Here is a 16,624-nt window from a genome sequence, read left to right on the forward strand (position 1 = left end):
GACAGAAGTGCGGAGTCGGTCGGAGAGGGCGCTTTTCAGTGGCGTCCGCAGCGCCCCCCTGCGAAGCTGCGGTCCCCTATAGTTATGATCAAATACTTTTCTTAAACTGCGCTGCATTAACAGACTGCGGCAAATATAAAATCCAAACCTCTGGCTACGGGATACAAAATTGTCCACGAAGTTACCTCGCTACTTAGATGCCCGCAAGTAGTAATCCATACAGTTGACCTACGTTGTTTGCAGTTCATAACACGCAACGGTTGCCTTCCTTGGCTTAATGGTTTTCAAAAACTCCTTGACGGCGTTGTTTTAATTTTAAATTTCAGTAGAGTACAATCTGCAATTTTTTTTTTAACTTTTGGCTTCGCATTTGTTTAAATGATCTTGAACATATTTGTGCCTTTCCCTAGTTTTTATTTGATGATCCTATTCGTTTTCTTCGTCTTGGAGCGTTTAAGTTTAGACTGCTTCAGTCAAGTTCCTATGATTAATTAATTCTATTTCCGCTAATCGTTCAGCTAGATTTCTGGTTTAATTAAAGCTGTCTCCAAATGACCGAAACATTTGGCACCCAATCTGCCCCGCGTTGGATGCTAATTGCCTGAATTGTTTCTATTCTCCTGTATTTCGAGTGTCGTGATATTTGTGTATATGGTGCGATATCTTCGGGCGGAAAATTTGGAATAAAAAAATGAATCCTACGTTCATGATTTATTAGTTTATTCAATTTTGTACAATATGGCGTGTCGGTATAAGCACACGTTTTCATGAGTGGTTACAAAGCTTTCTATGGACGCTGCTGCATGTCATTTCGCCCTTGTGTCACTCTGTTCCACGGAGTGCATTCAAACTGGACCTGTACTTCTACTAGAAGAAGCGGTGTTCTTATCCGCCCTCAATAGCTGCTAGGCTACATCAGCGCATATTCGCGAGGTCGCACAGCATCGTTGTCACACGAGTACAACAATGTCGTCATCATCGGAATCACTGCAGGAGTCGTCCCCGGACTGCATCTTCAAAAGACTCTCGGCTTTCCGCACCATAAGTTGTACGAAAATCTCCACGATGAGCCTCACGTCTCTTCGGCGCGATCGCATCCGGTTAGGCTTCCCGCAGGAAGCAGCCAGGACTTGGCGGGCGTCGGCGTCCATGGCTAGGAAATGGTGGTTCACTGGAGCAGCACAAACGCAAAGCAAGCACCACGGCCTTCACCAGAGCGAATGAGCTTTAGGGAACGCGCCCGGTTTTTCAGTGCGAATGAGGGAAAGGGGTGTGTCCGGTTTTGTCCAATAAGAGAACCGCGGCAAGATTTCCGGAAATGGGATGTCCAAAATGTCACGTCAGATAAGGATTACAATTGCTGCACCCTCCTGATAACGTTTTCCTTATCCAGGAAGGCTGGCTAGCAGTGAGTCACGGATATCTGCATGCGTGCGTGACCTGCGACTTTTCTGCCACCTTTGGTTAAAGAATAGCCGGTTGTGTGGGGCGGCTTCTTGAAATTTCGATGAGGTGAATTCGTGACAGGGACTGCTAAGGAGCTTTGCGTTGGCACGTAAAAGCCTCGTACGCGCCACGCTGCACTCCGAAAAATTAATGACACCAGCAATTAGAATTGAAGGTTTCAAAAAAAACTGAGAGAATGTATAGTTATGATCAAATACTTTTCTTAAACGGCGCTGCATTAACAGACTGCGGCAAATATAAAATCCAAACCTCTGGCTACGGGATACAAAATTGTCCACGAAGTTACCTCGCTACTTAGATGCCCGCAAGTAGTAATCCATACAGTTGACCTACGTTGTTCGCAGTTCATAACACGCAACGGTTGCCTTCCTTGGCAATTAATGGTTTTCAAAAACTCCTTGACGGCGTTGTTTTAATTTTAAATTTCAGTAGAGTACAATCTGCATGTTTTTTTTAACTTTTGGCTTCGCATTTGTTTAAATGATCTTGAACATATTTGTGCCTTTCCCTAGATTTTTTTTGATGATCCTATTCGTTTTCTTCGTCTCGGAGCGTTTAAGTTTAGACTGCTTCAGTGAAGTTTCTATGATTAATTAATTCTATTTCCGCTTATCTTTCATCTAGATTTCTGGTTTAATTAAAGCTGTCTCCAAATGACCGAAACATTTGGCACCCAATCTGCCCCGCGTTGGATGCTAATTGCCTGAATTGTTTCTATTCTCCTGTATTTCCAGTGTCGTGATATTTGTTTATATGGTGCGATATCTTCGGGCGGAAAATTTGGAATAAAGAAATGAATCCTACGTTCATGATTTATTAGTTTTGTAACGGCCTTTATTGACAGTTGTTAAGGCCGGTTAGAGCGGGCAAGGACAGGTGCGGTCCCAGAACAGTTCACGCTCTCGTATCGCGCCGTGCGTAGGCTCTGCTGCTTCAGCTGCCGATCGTCGTCTTCTCGACTCGCGCCTCGCGTCGGTTCCGCTGCTCGTCTGCTGATCATCTTCCTCTTTACATTTGGCCCCGGGGGAAAAAGAGCCATCCTGGCGACTTAGGGGGTCAAGACGACGCAAGGGTCGTAGTGCGGCTTCAAACGCGAAACGTGGACGGTCTCACGCCCACGTCGTCGGAGATCGGGTGATGGCGTCACGGGCTCAACGATGTAAGTGACGGGAGAAGTGCGCTCAAGGACGCGGTAGGGCCCATGGTAGTTTGGCAGCAACTTGCTAGAGAGACCTGGTGCAGCAGAAGGCACACGGAGCCAAACAAGGGATTGCGGCTGAAAAGTGTCTGTGCCATGGGAGTGGTCGAAGCGGAATTTCTGGCGCCCTTGGTCGTCGGACGTGAATGACCGGGCTAGCTGGCGGCACTCTTCAGCGTGTCTGGAGGCTTCAGATACGGTTGTGGATTCCGACGAATCAGGATGATAAGGAAGAATAGTGTCGAGCGGCGAGGATGGTTCACGACCGTACAGAAGAAAGAATGGTGAGAAACCAGTGGTGCTCTGCGTAACGGTGTTGTAGGCATATGTGACGAAGGGGAGGACGACGTCCCAGTTAGAATGGTCTGCCGCCACCTACATTGACAACATGTCACCTAATGTTCGATTGAAACGTTCTGTCAAGCCGTTCGTCTGCGGATGATAGGCAGTAGTGGTGCGGCGAGTAATGTTGCATTGCTGCAGAAGAGATGAAACTACGTCTGACAGAAACACCCGCCCCCGGTCGCTCAAGAGTTCACGCGGGGCTCCGTGCCGAAGTATGAAATGGTGCAAGAGGAAGGCTGCAACATCCCGCTCCGTAGCAGCTGGGAGGGCGGCTGTTTCGGCGTACCGTGTCAGGTGGTCTACAGCGACGATGACCCAGCGGTTTCCTGCTGCAGTGTAGGGAAGTGGTCCATACAGGTCAATGCCAACTCGATCAAATGGCCTGGATGGGCAAGGCAAAGGCTGCCTAGGGCCGGTCGAATGGTGATGACCGAGCTTGCGGCGCTGGCAATCGGGGCAGGAACGGACGAATTTTCGTACGTAGTTATACATGCCGCGCCAGTAATAGCGGAGGCGAAGCCGGTTGTAGGTCTTGAAAGCACCGCCGTGACCAGCTTGCGGGTCGCTATGAAAGGCTGCGCATATTTCGGAGCGTAAATGGCCAGGGATTACTAGGAGCCATTTGCGGCCATCAGGGAGATAATTTCGGCGGTACAAAATCCCATCATGAATAGTGAAGTGGGTAGCCTGACGGCGGATTGCACGCGGTACCGATACGACAGAACGGTCTGAAAGATAGCGTACAAGAGAAGTGATCCAAGGGTCCTTGGACTGCTCGTTGGGCATATCGTCCAATGACAAGGGGGCGCAGTCGATGGCGGTAGGAGAGGCACATTCATTGGAAACAGGTGAACGAGACAAAGCGTCGGCGTCCTTATGCTTCCTGCCAGAGCGATAGATCACACGAATATCGTACTCTTGAAGGCGTAAGGCCCACCGGGCGAGGCGGCCATTTGGGTCTTTTAGGGAGGACAGCCAACAAAGGGAATGATGGTCCGTGACGACCGCGAAAGGCCGGCCGTATACGTAAGGCCGAAATTTCCCGATCGCCCAAACGATTGCCAAGCACTCTTTTTCAGTGACTGAGTAGTTTTGCTCTGACTTCGTCAGGGTGCGGCTCGCGTATGCAACAACATACTCCGCATACCCCGGTTTACGTTGAGCAAGAACAGCACCGATACCAACGCCACTGGCATCTGTGTGGATTTCAGTTGGAGAAGCAGGGTCAAAGTGGCGCAGTATGGGTGGAGAGGTAAGTAGACGGCGCAAAGTGGTGAACGCTTCGTCACAGGCAGGACTCCAGCTTGATACATCGCTACTGCCACGAAGAAGGGAAGTCAGAGGTGCGATGATAGAAGCGAAATTTCGAATAAAGCGTCGAAAATAAGAGCATAGACCGATGAAACTGCGAAGTTCCTTCATCGTAGAGGGCTTCGGGAACTCAGAGACAGCACGAAGCTTTGCTGGGTCAGGAAGGACACCCTGTTTTGACACGACGTGGCCCAAAATCGTCAACTGGCGAGCGGCGAAGCGACATTTCTTTAAATTGAGTTGAAGCCCGGCGGCCGCGAGACATCTCAAAACGTGCTCCAGGCGAACGAGGTGCGTCTGGAAATCTGGAGAGAAAACAACGATATCGTCCAAGTAACATAAGCATGTTTTCCATTTCAGGCCGCGCAGTATCGTGTCCATCATCCGCTCAAAAGTGGCAGGGGCATTGCATAATCCGAAGGGCATGACGTTGAATTCATACAGCCCGTCAGGCGTCACAAAGGCTGTCTTGGGGCGGTCAGCGGCGGCCATCGGGACTTGCCAATACCCCGAACGTAAATCTAACGATGAAAAGAATTCAGCTCCCTGCAGGCAGTCAAGTGCGTCATCAATGCGGGGCAGCGGATAGACGTCTTTGCGGGTGATTTTGTTGAGGCGCCGGTAGTCAACGCAAAAGCGGATAGAGCCGTCTTTCTTGGTGACAAGGACAACGGGGGAAGCCCAAGGACTGTGCGATGGTTGTATGACGCCACGCTGCAGCATGTCATTCACCTGGGAGTCGATAACCTGGCGTTCGGTGGCCGAGACGCGATATGGGCGTTGGCGCAACGGCGAATGGGCCCCCGTGTCGATCCGATGGGTAACAGCTGGGGTGCGGCCCAAACGGTGGTGGGAGAAGTCAAACGATGACCGAAACTTATCTAGCAGGGCCGCAAGCTGGGCCTTCTCCGGTGGCGAAAGGTTCGCGTCGATTGAGCCCGCGAAGGCGGCCTCGGGAACGAGATCAGGAGACGGTGGGGAAGAAGTAAGTGAAGACACTTGCAGGCGGCAGGAGTCATCCTCAGAAGGGTCCCAGGCGACGACGGAAGCGAAAGGCTGGACACATCCCAAGCATTCACCGCGAAGAAGAGTGGAGGGGCACAGGGATGGATTCGTCAGAAGCAAGGCGCTGCAGCCGGCTGAGACGGTAAGCACGGCGAATGGCAGGGGTAGACAGTGGCGAGAAGCGAAGGAGTCGGACGGGATGAAGATGACAGGGCCGTTGGATGCAGAGTCGCAATGAACAGAGATGAGCACAGCAGAGCACGGCGGTATCATCACGTCATCAGCCACAGTCAGCTTGGAGCACAAGTTAGTAGAAGCGTTCACCGAGTCGTCGCCGAAGGGAAGAAGGGCGACTTCGGAACGAGTGCAGTCGATGACAGCGGCATGTTGGGAGAGAAAATCCCAGCCTAAGATGACGTCGTGAGACGGTGATGGGAAGACGATGAATTCAACAATGTACAGAACGTCCTGAATAATAACTCGGGCCGTACATGCCCCCAAAGGCGCGATAAGTTGCGAATTAGCGGCGCGAAGCATAAAACCATATAGCGGAGTCATCACTTTTCGTAACTGGCGGCACAGTTTCTCACTTAGTACAGATACAGCAGCACCGGTGTCAACATGCGCGAAAGCATCGGTGCCCTCCACAGAAACCGTGATCAAATTGGTCGGAGAAAGTCGAGGTCTTGAGCTTGGCGACGAGCACGCAGTTCTTGCCTGTGGAACTGCGGGCCCTAGTTTTCCGAAGGGGAAGAGGGACGACGGCGCATCGGGGAAACCGAGCGGCGACGCGGAGATGGAGAACGGCGGCGAATGGAGGGGCTGTAATCGGAGGAACCAGTAGTTTCAGAAGACGAAGGGCGGTGAAAAGGCTGGGGAGGAGCGTAGGCGTAACTTCGTGGGTCGGTATCGGCAGCAGGGGACAACACTTGGCGGCGGCAGTGACGCATCACGTGGCCAGGATTGCCGCAGGCATAACAAATGGGTAGGTTGTCCGGTGTCCGCCATGGACGGAAACGTCGCGGTGGTGGCCGGGCAGGACGAAATGGTGTCAACTGCGGTGGATGTTGGTATGAAACGAACGTGTCTGGGCGGGGACGCCTGACGGCTTCGGCGTAGGTAAGTGGCGCAGCAACGGGAGGCGGTGAGGAAACCGATGGCAGGGCCTCGGACACTTGCTCCCGAATCACGTGCTGAAGTGTCGGAGTTAGGTTAGAAGGACTCGGAAGAGCAGGAAGAAGGGAAAGCTGCCCCGCAACCACCTCACGGACAAACTGCTTGATCTGGAGAAGTAGCGAGCTGTCTTCTGTCGTCACGCTGAGGCTATTAACTATGTCTGTCTGTGGAGACGGCTGCCGAGTGAAAACGCGCTGTCGGCGGAGCTCATCGTAGTTTTGGCAGTGGTCGAATATATCCGTGACAGAGGTGATGTTCTTGCCCACAAGCATGTTGAAAGCGTCGTCTTCGATTCCTTTCAGGACGTGTTTAATCTTGTCGGCCTCCGCCATGGACGCACTGACACGCTTGCAGAGATTGACGACGTCTTCGATGTAGCTGGTGTATGATTCACCGCTCTGCTGTGCACGAACGCGAAGACGCTGCTCCGCGCGACGTTTGCGTACTGCTGGACGGCCGAAGATGTCGGAGAAGCTGGTTTTAAAATCGGTCCAGGTGGTGAAATCCGATTCGTGGTTTTGATACCAAAGGTGGGCGACGCCGGCCAGGTAGAAGATGACGTTTGTAAGCTTCATACTGTCGTCCCAGCGGTTATGAGCGCTCACCCTGTCGTAAGATGACAGCCAGTCCTCCACGTCGTTGTCGTCCGTGCCGCTGAAGACGGCCGGGTCGCGCTGGCGGAGCGCACCATGGCAAGCAACGGGTGCCGGCGAGGAGCCGGCTGTCTGGTTGGCGTTGGCAGGCATGGGGGTAGCGATGGTACGGTTGCGTAGCTCCAGGACGGAATCCCGCAGCCTCCACCAAGATGTAACGGCCTTTATTGACAGTTGTTAAGGCCGGTTAGAGCGGGCAAGGACAGGTCCGGTCCCAGAACAGTTCACGCTCTCGTATCGCACCGCGCGTAGGCTCTGCTGCTTCAGCTGCCGATCGTCGTCTTCTCGACTCGCGCCTCGCGTCGGTTCCGCTGCTCGTCTGTTGATCATCTTCCTCTTTACAGTTTATTCAATTTTGTACAATATGGCGTGTCGGTATAAGCACACGTTTTCATGAGTGGTTACAAAGCTTTCTATGGACGCTGCTGCATGTCATTTCGCCCTGTTCCACGGAGTGCATTCAAACTGGACCTGTACTTCTACTAGAAGAAGCGGTGCTCTTATCCGCCCTCAATAGCTGCTAGGCTACATCAGCGCATATTCGCGAGGTCGCACAGCATCGTTGTCACACGAGTACAACAATGTCGTCATCATCGGAATCACTGCAGGAGTCGTCCCCGGACTGCATCTTCAAAAGACTCTCGGCTTTCCGCACCATAAGTTGTACGAAAATCTCCACGATGAGCCTCACGTCTCTTCGGCGCGATCGCATCCGGTTAGGCTTCCCGCAGGAAGCAGCCAGGACTTGGCGGGCGTCGGCGTCCATGGCTAGGAAATGGTGGTTCACTGGAGCAGCACAAACGCAAAGCAAGCACCACGGCCTTCACCAGAGCGAATGAGCTTTAGGGAACGCGCCCGGTTTTTCAGTGCGAATGAGGGAAAGGGGTGTGTCCGGTTTTGTCCAATAAGAGAACCGCGGCAAGATTTCCGGAAATGGGATGTCCAAAATGTCACGTCAGATAAGGATTACAATTGCTGCACCCTCCTGATAACGTTTTCCTTATCCAGGAAGGCTGGCTAGCAGTGAGTCACGGATATCTGCATGCGTGCGTGACCTGCGACTTTTCTGCCACCTTTGGTTAAAGAATAGCCGGTTGTGTGGGGCGGCTTCTTGAAATTTCGATGAGGTGAATTCGTGACAGGGACTGCTAAGGAGCTTTGCGTTGGCACGTCAAAGCCTCGTACGCGCCACGCTGCACTCCGAAAAATTAATGACACCAGCAATTAGAATTGAAGGTTTCAAAAAAAACTGAGAGAATGTATAGTTATGATCAAATACTTTTCTTAAACGGCGCTGCATTAACAGACTGCGGCAAATATAAAATCCAAACCTCTGGCTACGGGATACAAAATTGTCCACGAAGTTACCTCGCTACTTAGATGCCCGCAAGTAGTAATCCATACAGTTGACCTACGTTGTTCGCAGTTCATAACACGCAACGGTTGCCTTCCTTGGCAATTAATGGTTTTCAAAAACTCCTTGACGGCGTTGTTTTAATTTTAAATTTCAGTAGAGTACAATCTGCATGTTTTTTTTAACTTTTGGCTTCGCATTTGTTTAAATGATCTTGAACATATTTGTGCCTTTCCCTAGATTTTTTTTGATGATCCTATTCGTTTTCTTCGTCTTGGAGCGTTTAAGTTTAGACTGCTTCAGTGAAGTTTCTATGATTAATTAATTCTATTTCCGCTTATCTTTCATCTAGATTTCTGGTTTAATTAAAGCTGTCTCCAAATGACCGAAACATTTGGCACCCAATCTGCCCCGCGTTGGATGCTAATTGCCTGAATTGTTTCTATTCTCCTGTATATCCAGTGTCGTGATATTTGTGTATATGGTGCGATATCTTCGGGCGGAAAATTTGGAATAAAAAAATGAATCCTACGTTCATGATTTATTGGTTTATTCAATTTTGTACAATATGTCGTGTCGCTATAAGCACACGTTTTCATAAGTGGTTACAAAGCTTTCTATGGACGCTGCTGCATGTCATTTCGCCCTTGGGTCACTCTGTTCCACAGAGTGCATTCAAACTGGACCTGTACTTCTACTAGAAGAAGCGGTGTTCTTATCCGCCCTCAATAGCTGCTAGGCTACATCAGCGCATATTCGAGAGGTCTCACAGCATCGTTGTCACACGAGTACAACAATGTCGTCATCATCGGAATCACTGCAGGAGTCGTCCCCGGACTGCATCTTCAAAAGACTCTCGGCTTTCCGCACCATAAGTTGTACGAAAATCTCCACGATGAGCCTCACGTCTCTTCGGCGCGATCGCATCCGGTTCAGCTTCCTGCAGGAAGCAGCCAGGACTTGGCGTGCGTCGGCGTCCATGCCTAGGAAATGGTGGTTCACTGGAGTAGCACAAACGCAAAGCAAGCACCACGGCCTTCACCAGAGCGAATGAGCTTTAGGGAACGCGCCCGGTTTTTCAGTGCGAATGAGGGAAAGGGGTGTGTCCGGTTTTGTCCAATAAGAGAACCGCGGCAAGATTTCCGGAAATGGGATGTCCAAATTGTCACGTCAGATAAGGTTTACAATTGCTGCACCCTCCTGATAACGTTTTCCTTATCCAGGAAGGCTGGCTAGCAGTGAGTCACGGATATCTGCATGCGTGCGTGTCCTGCGACTTTTCTGCCACCTTTGGTTAACGAAATAGCCGGTTGTGTGAGCCGGGTTCTGGAAATTTCGGTGAGGTGAATTCGTGACAGGGACTGCTAAGGAGCTTTGCGTTGGCACGTAAAAGCCTCGTACGCGCCACGCTGCACTCCGAAAAATTAATGACACCAGCAATTAGAATTGAAGGTTTCAAAAAAAAACTGAGAGAATGTATAGTTATGATCAAATACTTTTCTTAAACTGCGCTGCATTAACAGACTGCGGCAAATATAAAATCCAAACCTCTGGCTACGGGATACAAAATTGTCCACGAAGTTACCTCGCTACTTAGATGCCCGCAAGTAGTAATCCATACAGTTGACCTACGTTGTTTGCAGTTCATAACACGCAACGGTTGCCTTCCTTGGCTTAATGGTTTTCAAAAACTCCTTGACGGCGTTGTTTTAATTTTAAATTTCAGTAGAGTACAATCTGCAATTTTTTTTTAACTTTTGGCTTCGCATTTGTTTAAATGATCTTGAACATATTTGTGCCTTTCCCTAGATTTTATTTGATGATCCTATTCGTTTTCTTCGTCTTGGAGCGTTTAAGTTTAGACTGCTTCAGTGAAGTTCCTTTGATTAATTAATTCTATTTCCGCTAATCGTTCAGCTAGACTTCTGGTTTAATTAAAGCTGTCTCCAAATGACCGAAACATTTGGCACCCAATCTGCCCCGCGTTGGATGCTAATTGCCTGAATTGTTTCTATTCTCCTGTATTTCCAGTGTCGTGATATTTGTTTATATGGTGCGATATCTTCGGGCGGAAAATTTGGAATAAAGAAATGAATCCTACGTTCATGATTTATTAGTTTTGTAACGGCCTTTATTGACAGTTGTTAAGGCCGGTTAGAGCGGGCAAGGACAGGTGCGGTCCCAGAACAGTTCACGCTCTCGTATCGCGCCGTGCGTAGGCTCTGCTGCTTCAGCTGCCGATCGTCGTCTTCTCGACTCGCGCCTCGCGTCGGTTCCGCTGCTCGTCTGCTGATCATCTTCCTCTTTACATTTGGCCCCGGGGGAAAAAGAGCCATCCTGGCGACTTAGGGGGTCAAGACGACGCAAGGGTCGTAGTGCGGCTTCAAACGCGAAACGTGGACGGTCTCACGCCCACGTCGTCGGAGATCGGGTGATGGCGTCACGGGCTCAACGATGTAAGTGACGGGAGAAGTGCGCTCAAGGACGCGGTAGGGCCCATGGTAGTTTGGCAGCAACTTGCTAGAGAGACCTGGTGCAGCAGAAGGCACACGGAGCCAAACAAGGGATTGCGGCTGAAAAGTGTCTGTGCCATGGGAGTGGTCGAAGCGGAATTTCTGGCGCCCTTGGTCGTCGGACGTGAATGACCGGGCTAGCTGGCGGCACTCTTCAGCGTGTCTGGAGGCTTCAGATACGGTTGTGGATTCCGACGAATCAGGATGATAAGGAAGAATAGTGTCGAGCGGCGAGGATGGTTCACGACCGTACAGAAGAAAGAATGGTGAGAAACCAGTGGTGCTCTGCGTAACGGTGTTGTAGGCATATGTGACGAAGGGGAGGACGACGTCCCAGTTAGAATGGTCTGCCGCCACGTACATTGACAACATGTCACCTAATGTTCGATTGAAACGTTCTGTCAAGCCGTTCGTCTGCGGATGATAGGCAGTAGTGGTGCGGCGAGTAATGTTGCATTGCTACAGAAGAGATGAAACTACGTCTGACAGAAACACCCGCCCCCGGTCGCTCAAGAGTTCACGCGGGGCTCCGTGCCGAAGTATGAAATGGTGCAAGAGGAAGGCTGCAACATCCCGCTCCGTAGCAGCTGGGAGGGCGGCTGTTTCGGCGTACCGTGTCAGGTGGTCTACAGCGACGATGACCCAGCGGTTTCCTGCTGCAGTGTAGGGAAGTGGTCCATACAGGTCAATGCCAACTCGATCAAATGGCCTGGATGGGCAAGGCAAAGGCTGCCTAGGGCCGGTCGAATGGTGATGACCGAGCTTGCGGCGCTGGCAATCGGGGCAGGAACGGACGAATTTTCGTACGTAGTTATACATGCCGCGCCAGTAATAGCGGAGGCGAAGCCGGTTGTAGGTCTTGAAAGCACCGCCGTGACCAGCTTGCGGGTCGCTATGAAAGGCTGCGCATATTTCGGAGCGTAAATGGCCAGGGATTACTAGGAGCCATTTGCGGCCATCAGGGAGATAATTTCGGCGGTACAAAATCCCATCATGAATAGTGAAGTGGGTAGCCTGACGGCGGATTGCACGCGGTACCGACACGACAGAACGGTCTGAAAGATAGCGTACAAGAGAAGTGATCCAAGGGTCCTTGGACTGCTCGTTGGGCATATCGTCCAATGACAAGGGGGCGCAGTCGATGGCGGTAGGAGAGGCACATTCATTGGAAACAGGTGAACGAGACAAAGCGTCGGCGTCCTTATGCTTCCTGCCAGAGCGATAGATCACACGAATATCGTACTCTTGAAGGCGTAAGGCCCACCGGGCGAGGCGGCCATTTGGGTCTTTTAGGGAGGACAGCCAACAAAGGGAATGATGGTCCGTGACGACCGCGAAAGGCCGGCCGTATACGTAAGGCCGAAATTTCCCGATCGCCCAAACGATTGCCAAGCACTCTTTTTCAGTGACTGAGTAGTTTTGCTCTGACTTCGTCAGGGTGCGGCTCGCGTATGCAACAACATACTCCGCATACCCCGGTTTACGTTGAGCAAGAACAGCGCCGATACCAACGCCACTGGCATCTGTGTGGATTTCAGTTGGAGAAGCAGGGTCAAAGTGGCGCAGTATGGGTGGAGAGGTAAGTAGACGGCGCAAAGTGGTGAACGCTTCGTCACAGGCAGGACTCCAGCTTGATACATCGCTACTGCCACGAAGAAGGGAAGTCAGAGGTGCGATGATAGAAGCGAAATTTCGAATAAAGCGTCGAAAATAAGAGCATAGACCGATGAAACTGCGAAGTTCCTTCATCGTAGAGGGCTTCGGGAACTCAGAGACAGCACGAAGCTTTGCTGGGTCAGGAAGGACACCCTGTTTTGACACGACGTGGCCCAAAATCGTCAACTGGCGAGCGGCGAAGCGACATTTCTTTAAATTGAGTTGAAGCCCGGCGGCCGCGAGACATCTCAAAACGTGCTCCAGGCGAACGAGGTGCGTCTGGAAATCTGGAGAGAAAACAACGATATCGTCCAAGTAACATAAGCATGTTTTCCATTTCAGGCCGCGCAGTATCGTGTCCATCATCCGCTCAAAAGTGGCAGGGGCATTGCATAATCCGAAGGGCATGACGTTGAATTCATACAGCCCGTCAGGCGTCACAAAGGCTGTCTTGGGGCGGTCAGCGGCGGCCATCGGGACTTGCCAATACCCCGAACGTAAATCTAACGATGAAAAGAATTCAGCTCCCTGCAGGCAGTCAAGTGCGTCATCAATGCGGGGCAGCGGATAGACGTCTTTGCGGGTGATTTTGTTGAGGCGCCGGTAGTCAACGCAAAAGCGGATAGAGCCGTCTTTCTTGGTGACAAGGACAACGGGGGAAGCCCAAGGACTGTGCGATGGTTGTATGACGCCACGCTGCAGCATGTCATTCACCTGGGAGTCGATAACCTGGCGTTCGGTGGCCGAGACGCGATATGGGCGTTGGCGCAACGGCGAATGGGCCCCCGTGTCGATCCGATGGGTAACAGCTGGGGTGCGGCCCAAACGGTGGTGGGAGAAGTCAAACGATGACCGAAACTTATCTAGCAGGGCCGCAAGCTGGGTCTTCTCCGGTGGCGAAAGGTTCGCGTCGATTGAGCCCGCGAAGGCGGCCTCGGGAACGAGATCAGGAGACGGTGGGGAAGAAGTAAGTGAAGACACTTGCAGGCGGCAGGAGTCATCCTCAGAAGGGTCCCAGGCGACGACGGAAGCGAAAGGCTGGACACATCCCAAGCATTCACCGCGAAGAAGAGTGGAGGGGCACAGGGATGGATTCGTCAGAAGCAAGGCGCTGCAGCCGGCTGAGACGGTAAGCACGGCGAATGGCAGGGGAAGACAGTGGCGAGAAGCGAAGGAGTCGGACGGGATGAAGATGACAGGGCCGTTGGATGCAGAGTCGCAATGAACAGAGATGAGCACAGCAGAGCACGGCGGTATCATCACGTCATCAGCCACAGTCAGCTTGGAGCACAAGTTAGTAGAAGCGTTCACCGAGTCGTCGCCGAAGGGAAGAAGGGCGACTTCGGAACGAGTGCAGTCGATGACAGCGGCATGTTGGGAGAGAAAATCCCAGCCTAAGATGACGTCGTGAGACGGTGATGGGAAGACGATGAATTCAACAATGTACAGAACGTCCTGAATAATAACTCGGGCCGTACATGCCCCCAAAGGCGCGATAAGTTGCGAATTAGCGGCGCGAAGCATAAAACCATATAGCGGAGTCATCACTTTTCGTAACTGGCGGCACAGTTTCTCACTTAGTACAGATACAGCAGCACCGGTGTCAACATGCGCGAAAGCATCGGTGCCCTCCACAGAAACCGTGATCAAATTGGTCGGAGAAAGTCGAGGTCTTGAGCTTGGCGACGAGCACGCAGTTCTTGCCTGTGGAACTGCGGGCCCTAGTTTTCCGAAGGGGAAGAGGGACGACGGCGCATCGGGGAAACCGAGCGGCGACGCGGAGATGGAGAACGGCGGCGAATGGAGGGGCTGTAATCGGAGGAACCAGTAGTTTCAGAAGACGAAGGGCGGTGAAAAGGCTGGGGAGGAGCGTAGGCGTAACTTCGTGGGTCGGTATCGGCAGCAGGGGACAACACTTGGCGGCGGCAGTGACGCATCACGTGGCCAGGATTGCCGCAGGCATAACAAATGGGTAGGTTGTCCGGTGTCCGCCATGGACGGAAACGTCGCGGTGGTGGCCGGGCAGGACGAAATGGTGTCAACTGCGGTGGACGTTGGTATGAAACGAACGTGTCTGGGCGGGGACGCCTGACGGCTTCGGCGTAGGTAAGTGGCGCAGCAACGGGAGGCGGTGAGGAAACCGATGGCAGGGCCTCGGACACTTGCTCCCGAATCACGTGCTGAAGTGTCGGAGTTAGGTTAGAAGGACTCGGAAGAGCAGGAAGAAGGGAAAGCTGCCCCGCAACCACCTCACGGACAAACTGCTTGATCTGGAGAAGTAGCGAGCTGTCTTCTGTCGTCACGCTGAGGCTATTAACTATGTCTGTCTGTGGAGACGGCTGCCGAGTGAAAACGCGCTGTCGGCGGAGCTCATCGTAGTTTTGGCAGTGGTCGAATATATCCGTGACAGAGGTGATGTTCTTGCCCACAAGCATGTTGAAAGCGTCGTCTTCGATTCCTTTCAGGACGTGTTTAATCTTGTCGGCCTCCGCCATGGACGCACTGACACGCTTGCAGAGATTGACGACGTCTTCGATGTAGCTGGTGTATGATTCACCGCTCTGCTGTGCACGAACGCGAAGACGCTGCTCCGCGCGACGTTTGCGTACTGCTGGACGGCCGAAGATGTCGGAGAAGCTGGTTTTAAAATCGGTCCAGGTGGTGAAATCCGATTCGTGGTTTTGATACCAAAGGTGGGCGACGCCGGCCAGGTAGAAGATGACGTTTGTAAGCTTCATACTGTCGTCCCAGCGGTTATGAGCGCTCACCCTGTCGTAAGATGACAGCCAGTCCTCCACGTCGTTGTCGTCCGTGCCGCTGAAGACGGCCGGGTCGCGCTGGCGGAGCGCACCATGGCAAGCAACGGGTGCCGGCGAGGAGCCGGCTGTCTGGTTGGCGTTGGCAGGCATGGGGGTAGCGATGGTACGGTTGCGTAGCTCCAGGACGGAATCCCGCAGCCTCCACCAAGATGTAACGGCCTTTATTGACAGTTGTTAAGGCCGGTTAGAGCGGGCAAGGACAGGTCCGGTCCCAGAACAGTTCACGCTCTCGTATCGCACCGCGCGTAGGCTCTGCTGCTTCAGCTGCCGATCGTCGTCTTCTCGACTCGCGCCTCGCGTCGGTTCCGCTGCTCGTCTGTTGATCATCTTCCTCTTTACAGTTTATTCAATTTTGTACAATATGGCGTGTCGGTATAAGCACACGTTTTCATGAGTGGTTACAAAGCTTTCTATGGACGCTGCTGCATGTCATTTCGCCCTGTTCCACGGAGTGCATTCAAACTGGACCTGTACTTCTACTAGAAGAAGCGGTGCTCTTATCCGCCCTCAATAGCTGCTAGGCTACATCAGCGCATATTCGCGAGGTCGCACAGCATCGTTGTCACACGAGTACAACAATGTCGTCATCATCGGAATCACTGCAGGAGTCGTCCCCGGACTGCATCTTCAAAAGACTCTCGGCTTTCCGCACCATAAGTTATACGAAAATCTCCACGATGAGCCTCACGTCTCTTCGGCGCGATCGCATCCGGTTCAGCTTCCCGCAGGAAGCAGCCAGGACTTGGCGGGCGTCGGCGTCCATGGCTAGAAAATGGTGGTTCACTGGAGTAGCACAAACGCAAAGCAAGCACCACGGCCTTCACCAGAGCGAATGAGCTTTAGAGAACGCGCCCGGTTTTTCAGTGCCAATGAGGGAAAGGGGTGTGTCCGGTTTTGTCCAATAAGAGAACCGCGGCAAGATTTCCGGAAATGGGATGTCCAAATTGTCACGTTAGATAAGGATTACAATTGCTGCACCCTCCTGATAACGTTTTCCTTATCCAGGAAGTCTGGCTAGCAGTGAGTCACGGATATCTGCATGCCTGCGTGTCCTGCGACTTTTCTGCTACCTTTGGTTAACGAATAGCCGGTTGTGTGGTGCGGTTTCTGGAAATTTCGGTGAGGTG

This window comes from Amblyomma mixtum, chromosome 2 (genome assembly GCF_055824585.1).
Source record: "Amblyomma mixtum isolate Tamu chromosome 2, ASM5582458v1, whole genome shotgun sequence".
NCBI classification, from domain to species: Eukaryota; Metazoa; Arthropoda; class Arachnida; order Ixodida; family Ixodidae; genus Amblyomma; species Amblyomma mixtum.